Genomic DNA, 6,000 nt, shown 5'->3' with positions numbered 1-6,000 from the left:
AACCAAAGTCTCTAAACTGATAGGCCAAAACCAGAAAACTTCCTGATTGCCAGGTAAAGGCAATGAAAGGCGGTAGGTAGCACATGTAAGCATACCTCATCCCTGTGGTAAAGGTGTGTGTAGTAACCGTGGAAGAGCACATAGACTAAATTATAGTGCTAGGCAGCATTTTACAAAGAGATGGTAATAACTGGGGCAGAGGAGCATCTATGTTGCACAAAAATCCCCCAGCTCATAGCAGCTCAAGGCAACAAACACTACCATAAACATGACAGGTATGTATTTGTATTTGGATTAATACCTTTCTGCACAATTTCTACTTTCCCTCTCAGCCTCTCTGCATCTCTGCAGTACCTTGTGTTGCTAAATCCACACCGCCTCTGGCCAGGGTTGCAGCAGCCAAAGGTTTCTGAGGGTTGTCCAACCTCAGAGGTGAACCCTTCCTTCACATCTCTATCCAGAGAGAAGTATTGCAGATGCCACTACAGAAGTCTTCTCATCCCCTCCTTTACTGAAAGCCAATCTTTTAGAATCAGTGTGGAGGGTACAAAAGCGATACACACTGCAACAAGAAGCTCACCTAGCCCTCCTTCTATGTGAAGGCAACCCATCCTTTGAGTCTGGAACTGGGTATGTGCAGTGGTTCTTTAAAACAAATCCATAATCTAGATGATATCTGGTCTATGTGTTCTGTGAATGCTCAAACAGGTTATCTGAAATACTTGAATCTCTTAAAAGAAAAAAGTTAATTTATCAGCTTTTGTGAAGAGCAGGAGATCTGACCCTTTAATCCCCACACCATCACAGGGAAGCTGTTTCAACATCACTTACATTGTACAGTTACTTCAGTTTGGTCACCGAACTTGGCCTTTAATATTTCACTTAAGTATGCCTGCATAACATTCTCATCGATAGGCTCTTGATTTCGCAGTAGAGAAATAAAATAAGCAATCACACTCCCAGGTCTGAATCCAAGCATAATTATATCAAAGTGGTCATTGTTCAGTCTCATGCGCATTTCTCTAACAACCTGTGTAAATTGAAATTGGTATTTGTTCCACATGTCAGTCAATTGAGGCAGAGCAGGAATGCACACATCATACACCCATCAGGATATTAATTTTCTGCACTCATTCTTTCAGGATAATCTCTTTGGAATAAAAAATAATTAAATAGTAACAGTATTTTTTGTCTATTCCACTAAAAATCTTATGAAGGAAGATTCTGGAACAACATACAGTCTGTGATTGAAAATATGAAATCAAAGTTTGACTTCCAAAGCAGTAATCTGTTTAGCTATCAATGGCTAATGCATTGAAAGTAGTTCCACTCCTCCACAGGCTACGAACCCTTATGGGTTCCTGACTGTACAACATTTGGAATCTACAAAGTGCACTTAATATTTCTAAAGTTATCTTCACTGTCGCCTAGCTTTTTTAACATGTACAACTAAAACTTAAGTATGGTCAGGCACACACTACCAAGCGCAGAACTTGATATTAGAGGCTTAGAACAGCTAAAATGTTTTTATCACCAGGTTAACAAGATTATTATATTACAGAATAAATATGCAAAGAGGAACAAGGGTCTGATTTGTCTCTCAATCATTCAGGCATAAACTAAGTGTAATCCTATTACACCAATTGGAATGATTTCAGGTTTACACTGATGTCTCCAAAAGTACAGTCTTGCCCAGTGCTTTTGTGTAGCTATAAGGCAGGAACAAGTGGTCCTCCCTTCTAAATAAGACTGGTTGAAACATTTCTGCTAGGACTGGTCTTCACAGAAAATCAGGGTTTTTTATTCAACCCACTAAGAAAAAGGTATATTCTTGCTATGGAAAAATATGGTATTTTATCTGAAAAGTCGGAAAGATTACTATTTTTCATAGACAATAACAAACTCTGTTTTGAATCACTGCCCAGTTTTCTACCTCCATCTTTCTCTATGGAACAGACCCCCACCCCAAACTACATGTCACATTGAGTTCTCTGGCCAGAGACTCCAAAAATGCTTCTTTTCCTCACCACAATGAGCAGTCTAGAGAGGAAACCTGGCCTACACTGGTGAAAGTGTAAAATTTCGAAACTACAACTACAGAATGGTAGATAGTACTGTGAAATTTAAAATAAACACTTCAATATTCAAATGTAAAAAAAATCCAACACAGAAATTTACTACACTTTCAGTCATGTTAGTACAGCCTCTCCTTGGTTTTGCCATTTTTTAAAGAAACGGGTGGTAACAGTCATGCTGGCATGTTGTGCAGGGCCTGAGTGAAACCTTATTAAAAGGCAGTAAAGGGGCTCCAGTTGCATTCAGTCAGGTTGGATGAAGCCTTTTAAATTCACTAAAGTAAATTTTCTCTCCATGAAATGGAGATGCTAGCAGTCATAAGACAGGTTGCAAGGAGTTGGCGTTGTGAGAACAAATTAATTACTGCTTATGAAATCCATGGAGGCTCTTAGCTGAAAGGTATGATAATCACACTAAAAATAATTTTCTGTGTTAGTTATTTAAAAACGGTCTACCCCAAAACTATAGTAGTTTTACCTTTCCAACAGGTTTGTTTGTATCAGGATTCCTGAGAGGTGTGTAAATTATTACTCATTTTCTTTAACATCCTACTAAAGACAGCTGAGCAGCAGACTGCTCCTTCTGCATGTCATCTTTACGAGGCTCATCCACTGTCTCTAAAATTCCATGTTCGCTCTTCAGTTCCTCCCTGATCTGGTCCCCTTGATACCTCTCCAGCCCAGCAACCACTGCCATGAAGCAAATTCACAATGATCTGGACTAACAGTATACACTTGCAAAGGTCCCATATTTCCAAGTATGTGTTGAAATGTTATTTTAGCGAACTAATCTTTTTCTGTCTCCACAGACATCTGCTTAGTAAGGTGGGAGAAAATAAACAGAATGGAATGTTCCTTGTGCTTATAAAAATATAATTTTTAAGTGCCTTTCACTAAACATCTTACGTTTGAGTATGAGTTAGGGAACATACCCCTCTTCATTGGACAACATGCTTGCTTTCCTTCAGTTAAGGAAGTTCTTGTGCTTCCTATGCTGTTTTCTTCTGTCACAATCTTGATCTAAGAATGATTCTAGGGGACTGATGTTGCTAATTGCAAAACTTTTCTCAGTTCATTCGTAATGACAAAGGAGATTACAGCAACTTACTTCTGTTTTGATACTTTCAGACATTGATTTGTAGCCTTCACTGTTAGAGTCATAAAGCTTATGATTAAATGTCTGGCTTTTTAGCAAAACACTGCAGGCAAATGCTTGGTAATCTGGAAAGAAAAAAAAGTGAAGCAATTAGGTGAATCCCAGGATGTCACTCCACACTTGCTTTTTGAACTTTATTATCTCATTTATTTATAATACTAATTGATAAAAGCAGAAACTAATCGAATAATAAGAAAGTGTATCATGTAAGTACCTAATGCACCGGCTTCTGAACCTTCAAGAGTTGAATCTCTTCCTTTTCAAATTTGTCAGCCATCACAATTCTAACAACTTGTTAGTCATTCCTATATTATTCAATGTGCATCCTACTCCCTAATTCAACAGCTACTCTTCCATTGATTTCAGCAGAAGCAAGGTCGCTCTATTAGATTCTGCAACACTGAGTATGTTTCAATCCTCCCGAGTAGGTGGATGAACCCTAAGCCAAAAGAAGTATGCTTTACATAGAAAAGTCCAGACTAAAAATAAAGCTGGAAGCTGACACTGATGTTTGATGAAGGCAGCTTCCTTACCAAAGAAGTGTGACCTTCAGACACTATGTGAAGTGACATAATAAAGCAGATGGCAAAATACTCATGAAAGGCACTATATTGTGAAATGGTACCCCATAGGTATGAATAAACAAATTTTAAAACTCTGTAAAACTTACATGAGCATACAATATATTTTAAGTCAGGACAGCCAGTATTTTGTGGGAAACAAAACTCAGTTCTGTTGAAACAGGAAACAGGATCTGTAAAATAAATTAAAAAAAATAAAGATAAGTACCTCTGTACATGTGTGATTGTAGCTAGCAAGAAAATGACGGGGTGAAAAAATCCTGCTTTGCACTCCACCTAGTGCATCGTACTTCCAAATTGAAATAGGTGAAAGCATTTAATCATGGCCAACGAATCACCTAAGCAGCAGTTCCTTTTGCCCAGTGAGAACTTAGAACTGCAGCTTCTAAAAATGGAACATATCAGAAGAGAGGCAGGTGGTGGGTGGGTAGGTGGTATTTGAGAACTCTAATTTCATATGGGAGTTAAAGATATAGGTTGTGCTGTCACGTGCTTGTACTACTCAGGTAAACTAGATAGAGTTTGCTGAAGTAAAAGTCCCCTGCAATTTTATTTGAAAACTATATACACCACGGAGTCTCAAAACCTCAGTATGCTTGTTTGGACTGGCTAATCTGAAGTAATTATAATGGGTCAAAATAGTAGTAAAGGGTGGTGCAGCAGTTTTTATATGGTCAGCTCATTAGGTATAGCTCTAGTTCTCCTCATAGAATTGCACATAGTCTTTAACTCCACATAAAATCCAGATGACTTGGTTTTGATTGCTCTTTTTAATTAGCTCACAAACACTTTTCTGGTAGGGCAGATGGCTTCATATTACAAAAGGTAACAAATATACTTTTTTGGAAAACAGGAAAACTAACAAATGAAAGCCACTGGACTGGAGTATTGAAAGATTTGAATGGAAACTATCATGAGAATTCCTTGGCTCTGTGGTCCTAAAGCCTAAGGCAGAGAGTAAGTCCATAAGAAGGAACCCTACATTTAACTGCTAGAATAATTGCCCTAGAAGGGTTTTGAGAATGATTAGACAATCCACTACAGAACTGAAAAAAAAAAAGGTTGCAACAAAGGGTTACGTTTTAGAGATCAAAAAGTGCTGTGAGAAAGTAACGATTGCCAAAAGTCAAGTTAGATCTTTCAAAGGATATTAAAAGAAATTACAAAAAATTTCTCAGCCACAGAGAAAGTATGATAAAGTGCAGTACAGTTTTATCAAAAGTGGGTCATGCCAAAATAACCTAGTAGCTTCCGTTTACAAGCTGAATTTCAGATCTCTTCCAATGATAAAAAAGCAATATTATATAGTGCTAAATAGTACTTTTTCAGTGGAAAAAGATTTGTCTAAAGGAATTGGCTAATGGGGAGATGGCAAAGGGTAACTTCAAAAGAAGAAACCTTGATTTATAGGGATATTACATGTGGTGGTCCTTGAGAATCGGTCTAGGTGTAGAACTTGTTCAACATTTCCATTACAGATCTTGCCAGAAAATGCAGGAGTTTTCTCATAGAATTTGCTGATGGCACAAAGTTAATAGGTATCATTAACACAGGGGAGAATTGAGATATCTTCCAGAAAGAATTGGATGAAGCTAAGGCTGGAGTAGCAGCACTGGGATGACATTTCCTGAAAGCTGTGCATTTAGGGATTAATAATAAAAATGTCTTTTCTAACCTGGCAGCACAAGCATTGAAGAGAAAAGGACTTCAGTACCTGAACTGATCACAGCTGTGATGTAGCTATGAAAAAAGCATGTGTAGTTGTATGACACATCATTCAATACATTTTCAGTAGAGACAGGAATGCTAATGATAGGGTAAGCACAATGGTCCACGCTTGCCTGGATGGCTGTGTGTATTCCCAGTTACCCATATTCAAGAAAGGTGATTTCTATTTCAAAAAAATGAAGGGAAGAGTGATGGGAGCCTCCAAGGCAGAAAAGAATTCTTCTTAGGAAAAGAAACTAGGGAAAAATGGCTCATGTAGTCTAGCAAATGAAGGCTGAGAGCACTGTCTGTAGGAAGAGTTTATAATTATGTCAGGGATAGAGCACACAATATGAGGAAAGGAAGAGAGGGGAACTATTTAAGTTAGAGGGCGATGTTGGCACAAAAGCAAATGGATATGGATTTGCCATGGATACTTTTAGGCTGGCAACTTGATAGTATTTTCAGAACATCAGAGTAT

Source organism: Phalacrocorax carbo, chromosome 1 (assembly GCF_963921805.1).
Source record: "Phalacrocorax carbo chromosome 1, bPhaCar2.1, whole genome shotgun sequence".
In the NCBI taxonomy this organism is placed as follows: Eukaryota; Metazoa; Chordata; class Aves; order Suliformes; family Phalacrocoracidae; genus Phalacrocorax; species Phalacrocorax carbo.
Note: the sequence above shows the minus strand (reverse complement) of the source record.